Genomic DNA, 14,521 nt, shown 5'->3' with positions numbered 1-14,521 from the left:
GACCTCAGATGGAGAAGTATGTTTACCAGAATATTGGAAAATAGGCACAGAGGACTGAAGGAAGCCTTTAATATGGCCTTCAGGGAGAGAGGCGGGGCAGGGGGACACCAAACAAATGGGTCAGAGATGGCCCCTGTTAGCCCCAACAACCCCATACTGCTTACTTCATAGCAGATAGGAACACGGCCCAAAGCCCACTGGGCCCCCAGCTCCAGTTCCCACATCCGACGGCTTTAAATAGTCAGAATACACGCTCTCTTAGCCGATTGGAACCTGTCTACTTTATACACCCAGGAGCTTGCACCTCTGTCGGCCATAGAGAAGACAAACCTGGAGCCAGGTAGGATCCTGGCGGGGTCCCCCTGAGAGCCCTGTGACTACAGACTCCCCCACTGGACACACCTTGATCCACCTGGACACACAGGCACCCCCTGACGCCCCCCCCCTCCCCCCCGGGAGTTCCACTCCTGCCCTGGGGCGGAGGGACTTCCTGTCTCCAGCCGACTGCCCATGTATCTATTCCCTGGACACTCTCTAGGCGTCCTGTCTGTTCCCCGGGCAGCCTTGGGTCTCACCTCACCACCCAGGGCAAGAGCTGTGCTCAGGTGAAAGAGGCCACTGCTGTTCTTTCCTTCAGGGTCTGGATGACAGGGACAAGGGGCAGATTTGGGGCCCAAGTAAAGAAAGCTGAGGCTGAGGGCTGCTCCCCAGGATTTCCTCTTCACTCAGCTCTGGACCGCCCGCCTGGGACTGCATGCTCTGCTCAAGTGTGGCTGGACACGAGGCCACAGGACAGAGAAGGGATGTCCCTATAACCTCCAGGCCGCACCTCATCCCACGGGAAGGTGTGAAACAGAAGCCCTGCTCAGCCAAAGCAGCAAGAAATCTGACACCTGGATGAACTTCCAACTAGCCAAGAGGATGGCTCAGACCCCTGATTAGGGACAGTTCCTTGCACACACCAAGGAGAGAGCGCCCAATGCTTGGGAGAAGGAGCTGGATGAAATGAGGCAGTACAGGAGAGGGATGCTGAGGTTCCATGGGGCTGCTCCAGGGCTTTTCTGTGTGAGGCTCTTCACTGAAGCCTAAGGTTGGCTGACCTGGGTGAGCAGAGAAGAGCCACGTGGTACCTACACGTACGCAGTGTGCGGGCCTTAGGTGTGATCCCCATGTCCTAGGGTGGATGCCATCATCCTGAGTGACTCTGACTCAGTCCCATTCTATTCCCGAGTAAGAGGTCAGACACACTCTCTAGGTGTCCTTCAGAAACCCCAAGTCTCCGCCTCTGCACTCCTGGGGTCTCCCTGGTGAATGACCTGTCCATGTGCACGCACACCCAAATCGGATCACCCCAGCCCTGGCTCTGGGCCCCCCAATGCTGCTGCAGTGCTGGGTTGGGTGGTGCAGGACCCTGCACTGGGCCCTGCACCCTCCTTAAAGACCTCCATTCCCTCAAGCAAAAGCAGGGATGACATCTCAGAGCCTGGGTCAGCAGCTGGCACTGGCTCGGGTCTCAGACTTCAGAGGCTCCTTGAGCATGGTCTAGACCAGGCCCATAAGGACACTCTCCAAAGATGAGCTGCCAGGTGAGCTGTGGCCACACAGATGGCGGCCACATCTTCATGTGCAGGCCCAGCCTGGCGGCAGAGGCCCACGGCAGCCCATCACCCTGTGGAGCTGGGCTGGCGGCAAAGCTTAGGGCTGCCCAGGGAGTGGCCAGACAACCGTTCTGAGGACCACCAGGCAACGGGAACGCGGAGGCTGCAATTCTGTCTGAGGCTGGGCTAGAGAAAAGGGACTGTGCTCTGCCCACGAGGCATTAAGGAGCCTCAGAGATTGTGGTGCTTAGCTGGGACCGTGTCACAACATCTGCTCCTTCCTCTATCCTAGAGCACTCAGCTTCAACAGCCATGCGACTGTGACAGAGGTCACAGTGTGGGGTCCTCTCTGGGATCCAGCTGTAAAGCCGGACAGTGCCTCTACTAGCCATGTGGCCTCCCAGGACAGGTCACTGGGCCTGTGTTGCTCCCCAAGCAAAGTGGGGCTGAGACCAGCCAGCTTCCATGACTACCACGAGTGTCATCAGAATAAGGGAGGGCAGGAGGGCTCCCAGGCACTGGGAGACTTGGGAAAGCCTTTGTGAAGGTGGAGCTGGGCCAGGAGGTTATTTCAGAAAGGCCAGAGTGGGCCTGTGTGGGTTCATGTAGGGGCACAGGCTCATAGATGTTGGTAAGCACCCCAACCACACTGCCCAGCCTTCCCCTGGGCACGCCAACACTGGGCATGAAACACCTTTCTGAGTGACGCCTGACTGGTTTTGCCTATGTGGGGAGGAAAGCAGTTGTAAGGAGGACATGCTGCAGCTGAAGAAAGCATGAGCAAAGGCCCTGCGGCCAGCATGAGCTGCTTCATCAGAGCATTCTCCTATCAGTACGTACTTAGCACAGCCATGTCAAATCCCAGGGAGACAGAGGCAGCCAGGCCCACCCTTACGCCCATGAAAGTCAGTGTCAAGACCATCACAGACTTCTGGAGTGTCCCCCCTCTGAGAGAAAGACACACACTAGACAAGACATGACACTGAGTGTCAGGATATGTGTTTCAACACAGAAGCCAAGGCCATCCTGCACAGAAAGCCCTGGAAGGCCATGTTCACCCCATGCCCAGCTGGGCTGCTCCTTGGGAAGGCTGCAAGCTCGGTGCCCTCTTAGGATGCCTCTGGAAGAGGAATGGATCCTGGGGAATGAGCTTGGAGCTTTCTGGGTGCTGGCCACCTGGGAGTCCTTTCTAGGGCCTCACTCTAAGGGCACCAATGTCCCGACTGGTCCAGCGCTGGCCTTTCCTTACACAGAGCGTGGGCCTGCTTCCCCCCAGCTGCGCCACACTAGTGCACCTGGCATCCTGCTAGAGATGGCCTGAGAGAGGGTCTCAGTTCCACTGTCCTCCCTGCAAACATGGAGGGACTTCTCAAGGCAGAGCAGTCACTTGGCTGAGAGAGCAGGGAAACTGCTACATCCCTAGCCCCAGACTGTGAGGGCCGCCGGCCAGGTCCAGTAACATCTGAGCTGGGAGGAGGAAACAACCTGAGGGCTATCACACTCCACCTTGGACCCCAACAGATACCCCTCTCAAAGTCACAGCCACGGCTCTCGCATTCGAATGACAAGATCTAGGCAGGGGTGCATCCTGGGAGGGGTAAGGAATTGTCCTGTTTTTTTTTGTTGTTGTTGTTTGTTTTCTGGCTTTTTACTTTTTGGGGTGGGGGGTCCTGGGGATTGAGGTCAGGGGCACTCGACCACTGAGCCCCAGCCCCAGCCCTGTTTTGTATTTTATTTAGAGACAGGGTCTCACTGAGTTGCTAGTGCCTCGTTTTTGCTGAGGCTGGCTTTGAACTCGCAATCCTCCTGTCTCTGCCTCCCTAGCTGCTGGGATGACATGTGTGTGCTGTCGCACTGACTGCTTTTTACTTTATTTTGAAATATTACACACATACAAAAATGTTCACATACCATCAGTCATAATTAGGAATTTTCAATGATTAAACTAATTTATACGACCAGCACCCACATCAAGGGATAGAAAATTGGGGCTGGGGTGCAGGTCGGGGCAGAGCACTTGGCCAGCACGTGCCTGGCCCTGAGTTCCATCCCCAGCAATGCAAAACCACACAATAAACCATACAGCCCCAGCAGCCCCCATGTCTCTCTGGCCACGTCCCCCAGCCATGGGCAGTCCTGCCGTTCATCTGGTTGTGTGCCTTATATTAGGTTGAAGCCTATGAATTGCCAACATTCACTTGCCTCTGACCTACAGGACCAGCAACTTCACATGGAATCACACAGTGTTGCTTCTTTTGTGATTGACATGATGTTCCTTCCAAGTTATTGGTCCTGGGGACAGAACTCAGGGGTGCTCTACTACTGAGCCACATCCCCACTCCTTTTTATTTTTTGAGATAAGGTCTTACTAAGTTACTGAGGCTGGCCTTGAACTTTCGATCCTCCTGACTCAACCTTCAAGTCACTGGGATTACAGGTGGGCACTACTGTGCCTGGCCAACTATTATACCTTGATGGGCATTTGGGTGATTTCTGGTTTGGACTGGTGTGAACAGTGCTGCTGCGGATTACTGAGTTCACGGAGAGGTGTGACATCTCACTATGGAATGGAAGAGGTGTGAGTCTGATGGAGAAATCATGGCGTTTCTACATTGTAACCCAGGGGTCCGGTTAAGGGAGACGCCAGGAGAAAAGAGGGCCTTGGGAGGGCGGGGAGACCATGCTGGTGCAGCCATGACACAGGTGGTCAAGAACCAGAAAGAACTTTGCCGTGAACACAAAGACCTCGTGAGCTTTGAACCCTCCAGGGCCAAGGGTAGATAGTAGCTCTAGCAAGAGAGTCTTCCAGATGATGAGCCCAAAATGCTGCTGCTCTCCACACCCCAGAACATTTCCTATACTCTCCACACCCTAGAAGCAGAAAGGGAGCTAAAGAATAAATAATAATCCCTGTGTGTTGAGGGAGAGAAAACAAAGAGCGCACACCACCAGAAAGATCGTCCAGAGAAAAACCAAAAGACATTGGGCAAAAGAGTTCTCTAGACACTCAAGGGGACTGCAGATACAATTGTTTAAAATTGGAGGGAGCAGGGAGATGGAAGAAAAGAGATACGGATATTTATTGTATATGCTGCCGAAGCAAACATGTGAGACACAGGAACTTAAAAGAAATTACTTGACAATAGAAAGAGATGAAAGGTGAATGCAAGATAGCCGAGCTCAAGGGAGAAATGGGAAAAAATAAAATTAAAAGCATCAGCGATGTTTTCAGAAAGCTATATTAAACCATGAATCAACAGAAAAAGCATAACATGAACAATTAGAGATGTGGTGGATGGTTTGAAGAAGTCACAAAAATTCAATGGAGAAGAAGAATAAGACAAAATAGCAGATTCAGAAGCAAAAGGAAATCCAACCCAAACTCTAACTGGTGCGCTTCGGAAACAAATCAGAATAAAGCAGGGGAAGAGCAAGACACAATCTGAAAAAAAAATACCGACCTTAAAGGATAAAAGACCATATAAGTGGGAGGTGAAGGGAGACGGGTGGGGAGAATTCGATCCCTCTACAGCAACACAATTTCAGAAACCAGTGGAATGATACATATGGAATTCTAAGAGAAAGACATTATGAAATGGGATTGTCTTTGTTTTTGTTTTGAGACAGCATCTCTATTATGTTGCCCAGGCTGGCCTGACTCAGCTTCCAGAAGAGTAGCTAGGATTACAGGAAAATACCATAAGCCTGGCTGGAATCAGATTTTTTTTTTTTTTTTTTGGTACTAGGAATTTAAAGCAGGTGTCCTTTACCACTAAGCTACATTGACTTACATCCTAGCCCTTTTTCTTTTTTTGTTTTGAGATAGGGTCTCACTAAATTGCTTAGGGCCTCATTAAGTTGTTAAGGCTGACTTGAACTTTGCAATTCTCCTGTCTCAGCTTCCCAGGTCACTGGGATTATAGGTGTGTGCCACAGCACGGGGCTGGAACCAAAATTTTTATACTCAGCTAAATTTCCTGTTAAGTATAAGTTAACCAACATTCTGAAACAAATTTAGTGGCTTAGACATATATAAAGTCTTCTTGAAAAAAAAATACTGGATGCTGAAATCCAACCAATCAAATGATAAGTCATAATAAGAGAAATCCTGATGGATACTGAATAATATTTTTGAAATCTTGGCAATTTTGATTATTGAAAACAGTATAAAAACCTCAATAACCAGACATGGTGGTGCTTACCTATAATCCCAGCAGCTCCGGAGGCTGAGCCAGGAGGATCATGAGTACAATGCCAGCCTCAGCATTTAGCAAAGCCCTAAGCAATTTAGTGAGAAGCCTGCCTCAAAATTTAAAAATAATAAGAAGGGCTGGGACATAGCTGAGTGGTTAAGGGCCCCTGAATTAAATCCCCAGTACCTAAACAAAACAAAACAAAAACTCAACAATGTTCCTAGCAAAAATTAGAAGTGGGATAATGGCAGTGGAAATATAATTTCTTCAATTTTCATAGAACAGAAATTGGTTCATTATGTGTCTAAATTCAAGTAAAATCAAATTTTGCATATTTGAGGTAATGGGTATGCTAAAAAAATAAATTTTATTATTATTTTGTTGTTGTTGTTTTTGGGAATTGAACCCAGGGGCTTGCACATGCTCAGCACATGCTCTACAACTGAGCTGCAGCCCCAGCCCTGATATTAATTTTCAAAATGTATTTTTAAACTTAAAAATAATATTATCCCTACTCTGTATAGGTCTGTTTGTGTACAGCCTTAATGAACTATTCAAATGCTCATGAACGAGGCTGCCTCAGACTAGTGGAATCAGGGTAAATTCTATTTGGACATTTCTGCACAACTTGATTTTTATAAAGAGGCGCAGCAGCAGAGTTTGAACTGTGTGTTTCAATGGCCAAAGGTGGCCACTAGTGACATGAATACAGACACCAGCTAAGCCTTCTGCCCGCTCCTCAATGTGACCCACTATGGCTTAATTCTTCGATCTTTCATTTTATTTTTTACAAAATGGCAGGAGGGGGGATTGTCCCTGTGTTGTTGGGTTGTTTTGTGGATTAAATGAGATATTGTGTTAAAAAGTGCTTGCTAGTGCCAGCTGGCATGCAACTCGTGGGAGCAGGCAACTCAGCAGGTCACAGTGCCCAGCAGGATCTGGAGGGTGGGTTACTGAGACACAGGGCTTGTGGCCATCCTGGCTGGGTGCCGGCCTCAGGTGCAGACACTAAACCCACTGCCACAGGGGAAAAGGCCAGACACCTCAGCACGGAGGCCAGGAAGAGGGAGAAGCCCCCTGCAGGTGATGGCCACACACAGTCCTGCTGGGCAGGACAGGGCCTCCTGGCTTTCCTCCTGTGTGCCCGAGGCCAGGGAGCAGGGCTGCACCTCTTCCATGTGGAGAAGCCATCCTAACCCCAAGCCAGTGCATGAACCTCACCCAGACACCCAGAGCACACCCCCTCGGGCTGCGTGGGTGGGAGCAGACACTCCAGCTTGTCTTTGGGAGCTGTGATGGGTAGCAGAATGATCCTCTCTGCTTTGCGCAGGACAGCGTTGGGCCCGGCACAGGGAGAGGAAAAATGGAAAAACAGAGGTCTCCAGCGGCCCTTCTACAAGGGAAGTCAGGCCGGGTCTGGATGAACCCCACGTGCACAGTACCTATGGCTCCTCTCCCAGGAGGACACGAAATCTCTTTGGGACCCCAAACATGGCAGGTGGGCCCAGCCTTTAGAGAAGCCTTGGGTTCCAGACACCTGAATTCAGGGCCCAAGAAAGGCCACCCAGTCCTATATTCATTGGTGTATCTGATGAAACAACAGGACAAGACATGTTAGAGTGGGAGCCACTTGGTGGACTCCCTCCCTGGGAGGCCATGGGAGCAGGAGAGACCAGCCCTGGACAGGGTGCTAGGTATGCGCTGTGCCTAGGTAGGGGCTCCCGGCACAGGCAGAGGGCCAGAGAGGAGGTGTGACTGGACGTCACCCCAGGAACCATAGGCATGGCCTCCCACAGAAACACCTGGCTGGGCCCCCAGGGCTGGAGCCCCAGGGTCTTCCCACTGCAGGGAGAGGGACGAAGCCAGCAGGGGCCACTGGCCTGCAGGAGGATCTGCGGTGGGGCTGGCTCAGGGCCGGGAGCTAGCAGGGAGGTCGGTGGCTCCTTGAGACTCCCTGACTAGGAGGCGGGAGAAGGAGTTTACAAGACTTAATCTGTTTTTCCGTGATTAGCTGGGCTTTGACGTCACAGATGGAATTTAGGAGTGAGCAGTACGGACGCGGAGGGCGGAATCTGTCCAGACGCAGGCCAGCTGCATTTGCTATTAAATCTGGAAGCTGCTCCAAGCCAGACCAGCAGAGCCTCGACTTTGGCAGCAGAAGGGAGGGTGGCTGGTGGGGGACGAGGGAGCTCTGGTCAGGGTGGGGAGAGGGCCCCGGGACCTGGGTGCTCACATGCTCTGCAACCTCAGCCTCCTGCACTAGGAAAGTCCCTGCTGAGCAGCCAAAAGGCTAACTAGCTAAGGCCACTGTCACCTGCCACCCTGTCCATCTGCATCTAGCAATAATGGGGGGGAGCATGGGCAAAAGGGTCATTGTGGGTGTAGAAGGAAGACAGCCCCAAGGCCTGGAGTTGGAACTGCTCTGGACATGTGTAAAAGGTCAGCACCCACCAGCCTCTAGGCAGCAAAGGGCCTGTCCCCCACCATGTCCCCACCCCAGAATAGCTCTACCTCATCTGCCAGACACAGGGCTCCCCAACCTTCACTTTATAAATAGACAAAGGTTCAAGGAACAGGAAGGCGGGGACACTGACTTCAGGCCTCCTCCCCATGAGCTGCCCTGCTCTGGGAGGGCCGAGGATGAAGAAGCCCTTAAGCAGGAACAGCCCTACCCTGCTGAGAGTGGAGGAGGGCTCAGAGAGCCTAGAGCCCCGGGCACTGCGCAGCCACCCGAGATCCCGCGGAGGCCACCAATCTCACCATTGCATGTCTGGATCGCCAAGCTGGGGCGACTGCCAAGCCACTGCGGGACTGCCACCTGGGGACACCACAGGGGTGCAGGGCTCTGCAGGGTACTGCATCGGTTGACACCTCAACACAAAGGGCAGCTTCTGGAAGCAGCGGGTGCAGAGGACAAAAGAGCCTGGGAGAAGGCGGTGTCCTGCTCGAGGACGGCTGCTGGTCAGGGAGCCCCACTTTTATGGCTCCTGCTCTCTGGCCCTGGCTGCCAGCTCCGCAGCCTCTGCTGGGTGGACAAGGGCAGAGAGGAAACAGTGCTGATCCCAGGGCCTGGGGGCCGGGGGAGCTGGCCACTGAGTCACACCATACCACGCAGTCTCTGGGCGTGGTGCCCCCCGTGGAACTGTGAGGACAGCTGAAAGCTGGGTCCTCCACACCAAGTGACTCGAGAGGCTCAGATATGAACACAGACCTGGGCTCACTGGGTTCCACCCTCACTCCCGTCCGTCCCTCCCCATGGGCCACTGCTGTAGCAACAGCACGGAGACCATCCTTCTGAGAAATGACACCCGCCGAGGGGAGAGAGCTCCCAGCTCCTGGGGCTCATGGCAGGGAGGACCCCTTGAGATGCTTGGAAGCGGGGAGCACTTCCAGGGCAGGGAGGCCTCAGGGCCCATTTCAGGGAGTTGGCTGTGCCGAAGGCCCTGCCCCAAAGCCACCCTGGGCGCCACCAACCCCTCAGGAAACCCAAGCTCCATGGAAATGCCCAGGACACCAGAGCTGTGAAGAGACACAGCTGGGAGTTTCTCCAGGGGCCTCTTGCTCCAAAATGGGCTGTGACATGCAGTGACGCTCATACCTGCTGAACATCAGCAGCAGCCACCGTCCTTCCCCCAGCCCCTGCCACCTGCTACCCCGACCTGGCTCCTGCACTTCCCGCTCCCCGGCCTGTCCTCCTCACTTCCTCAAGCTCCTGCCATCAAATACTCCAACTGCTGCATCAAATCCACCTGCTGCCCTTCGGCAGGCAGGCAGGCAGGCAGGCAGGCAGACAGACGTCTGCTGCTGGAAGCCAGCTCTCTGCCTGGAGCCCACGGGGTGAGATTCCAGCCCCAGGGCTCCCAGCCAAGTCCTTTGGTGCCTATCAGTTAACGGCTGCAAGTTATTTTCTTTATGTTCCAAACAGCCAGCTGGTGTTATGAGGTCTGCAAGCTGACCTCAGTCTAGAGAGGCACAAACCCTGTGGTAACATCTTAGGAATGTCACAAGTCCTGCCCCCTGAAGCCCTCCCGGCTCATGGAACCAGAAAAGCATGCCACCAGGGTTCTAAGCCCCTGGCTGGCAGGGCACAGGCCCAGCTGAGAAACTGCCCCTAGCTCCCTGGACTGTAATTAACCTGATGCTCCTTAAAGACACAAAAAGGTCAAAGACTTGGTCTCCATCCCCCAATTCTTCCTGCACACTGCGAGGGGGACAGAGGAAGAAATACACAGTTCTGGGGTATCATGAGCGTCTCAACAAACCCACCCGCAACGACCCCTCCCTGGAGCAGCACATCTGGAAAACCAGACGGGTCAGCGCATCCCTTGGTTCATAAATCCCTTCCATTACTGTACACACTTGGGCTGCAGGAAAGAAGGGATCGTCACCACCACCTCAGTTAGGCGTATTGTCCCCACTGATTGGCTGATTTTATGGAGTTATAATTCACAGGCATGTCATTCACCCCTTTAAAGTGGCTTTTAGTGTCTTGGCAGTGGGGCGACCAACCACCCTCATTATCTGCTCTCCAGAACATTTTCCTCACCTAAAGAAATCCCACACTCATTAGCATCACTTCCCATGACCACCCCATCCCACCCCAACCCCAAAGCAGCCACTGACCTTCTTTCTGTCTCCAAGGATATGTCATATAATCAGGTTCGACCTGCACGGGGCCTGCTGTGTCTGTCCCCTTGCACGCTGGCTAATGTGTTCAAGGTCAGGGGCAGCAGGGGGCTGTGGCTCATTCTTTCTTATGACAGAACAGTATTGTACAATGTGGCCCTGGCCCCCTTTTTATAACTAAGGAGACTGTGACTCTGTGTCACTAAGCTCCCTCGTCCCTAACTGTAAGTGGAGGAGTCAGGTGTTTCTTACTGAACAGCCGGGGGGAAAACCAATTTAAGAACAGCACCGTCTCCGTCTTGATTTGCCTCCGTTTGTGCAAACGTGTGCCCCCAGCTTTGATGATACCACTTTATGGTTCACAAATGCTTTTAGCTTTTTTGCTCTTCCTTTCTCAGAGGAATCCTCCAAAGTGGAAAAGGCAAAGGTGCCCCCATTTTTGGAAGGAATCAAAGCTGCAAAAATGTAAGCAGTGTATGTTCAGGGCTAGCAGTATTTATTGATGGGCAAATGGTGGTCGCGTCCAAATCTGTACACAGCGGGAGGGGCCAGCATCACTTTACGCTTTTTTACAAAGATGCATGACTTAGAGAAATAATTTTTGGTTTCTCCTTTCAAATTAGCTTGTAGTGAATGCAAGCCTTTCGGCTGAGGGAGAGCCCCACTTAAACTCCATCAAAGAGGCATTACTTGGTTTTGCTGTAATGCTTTCAATTGATGTTAGAAATAAAGGCTGGTGTCTCTTTCCAATCACAGGCTCCAGCCCAGGTCTAGGCATCGCAGAGGAAGGGGCCTGGGAATATGTTTTTAACAAGTTCCCTAGGGTGGCTTGTATGCACAGGAACGTCACCTGGGAGCCAAAGCCCCACAACCTGAAAGGGGTCTTTTACCACAACCCTGAAAGGGGTCTTTTACCCCGTTAGTCTCACAGAACCTCCAACCTCATGTCACAGAATCTTTGTACCCGGGCCACACCAAACTCCAGGCCACTAGCTAATGTCCTCCAGGCACCTTCCAGGAGCCAGGTTCTGTAGGTGCTGAGGGTAGAGAGGACCAGGACGGTGTCCTCAGGAAGCCTCGAAGCTATGGGAAGATCATGTCACAAAAAGTTAACAAAACCTGAGAGGAGAAAGACATGTTGGGACCTGGGTGAGCCTCGAAGGTCTCACGCCAATGGAAAACACCCGTCACAGATGCTGTTCGACTCTACTTACATGAGGTCAAATTCACAGAGACAAGAAGGACAACAGGGGGTGCCAGGGGCTGGGGGGACCAGGTGACAGTGTTTAATGGGGAGAACTGGGTGACGGTGATGGATATAGAGGGTGTGGATTTTTTAAAATATTTTTTTAGTTGTAGGTGGACACAATATCTTTATTTATTTATTTTTATGTGGTGCTGAGGATCGAACCTCAGTGCTCTACCAATGAGCTACAGCCCCAGCCCAGTGTGGATGCTTTTAATGCCACAGAATTGGACACGTGAAAATGTCCTGGAGAACTGTAGTTAATTTTTTTTGGCCACAATTTAAAAACAAAATCTCTCCAGGGGGCCACAGCGGAGAACCCAGGATCTGCTGGAGGTCACCCGCACATGGGGTCCTGGGGCTGCTGTGCTGAGTGGCCCCTCTCTGGCCTTCTCAAGATCCTGTCCTCCCTCCCGGGCCCCCAGCAGGCGGAGCCTCCAGTGCCGTACCCCACACCCATGGGCTTTGAGAAGGCTCCCCTGTCCAGGCACAGCCTGGTGGACACCCGGCTTACCCCCAACCTCTACCTTCCCTCTGGGGTCCTGCCTCCCACCAGCAGCACCTCCTGCATGGCTACACTCTGGCCACCCGTTGCTACCTTTTCCTGGAACACACCACACTCAGCTCCCAGCTGCCGCTGGGCCTGGTAAGCGCCTGTTCCCCAGGCCTGGGCACAGCTGCTCCTTGTCATCATCCGGGTCTTGGTCCAAATGTCATGCCCTCCCTGTCCCTGCGGCAGTGGGCTCTGGCGCCGCGCTCTGGAATGAGCTGACTTGTTTACTGTAGGCCACGGGAGGGCAGGGACCTCGCCCTCCCGGCTCATCTGTTGCTATAATTCCAGCAGCTGGAAGAGTGAATGTAGAGGGTGGCGAGTCTGGGGCCAGACGGCACTTAGTAGGTGCTCAAGAAGGGTGGCTGGCGAATGTTCCCGCCACCCACTACAGGCAGACAAAGCGCCATTCCGAGCTGCTCTGTTCGCAGTTCCTCAGCCCCGCTCTCAGCTCCTCCAAGAATAGAGTGCCGCCCTCCTTGCCAGGCCCTCCTTCCTGACATCGTCCATGACTCAGACGCCTGCAGCCAGACTTCCTTCCCCAAGGGTGTGTGCAGGGCCAGACAGCCAGGCTGCTGCGGGGCGCTGGGGCTAGGGGAAGCGGGCCACCCCAGCCCCCTTCCCATGGGCAGGCTTTGGAGAGCCAAGCATGGCCCCAGTGAGACCAGCTCAGACGGTGCTTTACGTCACAGTGGATCAGACGCTGCCCTGATGGTCCTATTGGCAACTCAGTGAGGGGAGCCATCAGGGCCAGATGGGAAGAGAAAGGCCCAGAAAGGCTGAGTCACCTGAAGAGGCCACACAGTGGGGCCTGTGGATGTGGTCCACAGTCTACATTCCCTGGCCTGCAATTCAGCCCTGACAGCTGTGGCCTGCACCCCAGGCCTCCCAGAGCTGCCAGGGGCGAAGCATGCTTGGAAAGCTTCCCAGGTAACTGGCTCTTCTTTACAGAGCTATTAGCTTCCTTTCATCGCCCCATAAAACCCTCTGGCTGATGATGGATGCCATCCCTCTCCAGGGAGGGAGAGGGGGAGGAAAGAAAACACAAAGGAAAAGTCACTGGTCGGAACTGGAAAGCCCCACGGGTGAATACCTGGGAAGGAAAGTCCTCAGAGCCGGTTGGGTTGGAGTTGCCTCGTTCAGCTGCATAGGCTGTGCACTGCTAAACTCTAAGTAATGCCATTCTGACACCCTACAATGCAAACTCCCTCAAGTTAGTTGGTGCTGGAAAAGGCCCCTGCCAGATTTGGGATAATGTCTTCAATATTCTCAGAGTCTACTCCTCACTGATACCTGGTCCTAGCTTGAGGATCACTCAGTTCTCTGTACATGCTCATGGATACCCACAGGCAGGAAGAGCTGACCAAGAAGGGAGGTCAAGATGAAGGGTTTGGCTTCCTGGCGTTTCTGGGGGCTTGGTCCATGGCCAAGAGAGGAAGGGCTGTCTCTGGAGAGTTAGATCCTGCTTAATGGACTCTGACTTATCTTTCTCTCTCCTCCGTCTGGAATTCTGGGCAGATGATGGTCAGACTTTCCCTTCTCTGGGTACCTAACCCCTAGAGCTCCTTTTCTTTCCAGTACTGCATCCTGCAGGCTTTCTTCCCACCTGGTTTCCGATACTGACCCTTTCTCCAGGTCTGGCTTCTCTCCTGTTAAGAGCTCACTTTGATTCTGCTGCAAACCTGCTCCGTCACTCTGGAGCTCCTGGCTCCCTGCACTTATCTCAACTTGGCCTTTGTTCATTTACGTGCATGGCCTTCTCACTGGTGCACTTCAACCTGCAGCTCTGAAGTCCCTGGAGGGGCTGTATCTGCTGCGAGGCGTCCATGCTGTCCTGGCTTGTGGTGCCTGGTCACCTCTTGGGACTGTGTTTCTTTGTTTGCTTTTTATTTTTGTGACACTTTGGATGGGACCCAGGGCCTCCTGCTTGTTAGGCACCATACATCTCCTGCCTGGCTGCTCATTTTCTGTGGAAGTTATTTGTGGAAATTCTGTGGCACTTAGGACAAGGCTCTGTTTTTCCAGACAACCTCTATTTGCTTTGCCAGGCGCCTGGGCTGTGGCCTGGGGGAGCTGGCTCTCAGTTCTAAGCTGGAGGTTTACTGAACCAGCAGGTTGTCTGAGTTCACTCCCTCTTCCCCCTGTTCTCCCTGCAGGGTGGACATGGGGAGACCTTTCCCGGGGCTACCATTACAGTGTGTCACAAACCAGGAGGTTTTAAACATCATAAAATTTTCCTCTCAAGTTCTGGAGGCCAAAAATCCAAAATCAAGGTGCCCACAAGGGCGGTTCCTCCTGGAAGCTCGAG

General features: G+C 53.0%; 1 protein-coding gene across 9 annotated transcripts in view; it reads right to left on the bottom strand.

Moving 5' to 3' along the window:
- Pitpnm2 (phosphatidylinositol transfer protein membrane associated 2) overlaps positions 1 to 14,521 on the bottom strand; it is a 125,379-nt gene that overhangs the window by 38,830 nt on the left and 72,028 nt on the right. The gene's annotated exons all lie outside the window — the stretch shown is intronic.

This window comes from Marmota flaviventris, chromosome 1, assembly GCF_047511675.1.
Source record: "Marmota flaviventris isolate mMarFla1 chromosome 1, mMarFla1.hap1, whole genome shotgun sequence".
In the NCBI taxonomy this organism is placed as follows: domain Eukaryota; kingdom Metazoa; phylum Chordata; class Mammalia; order Rodentia; family Sciuridae; genus Marmota; species Marmota flaviventris.
The sequence above is the reverse complement of the archived record's forward strand: the minus strand, read 5'-3'. Positions and strand labels throughout refer to the sequence as shown.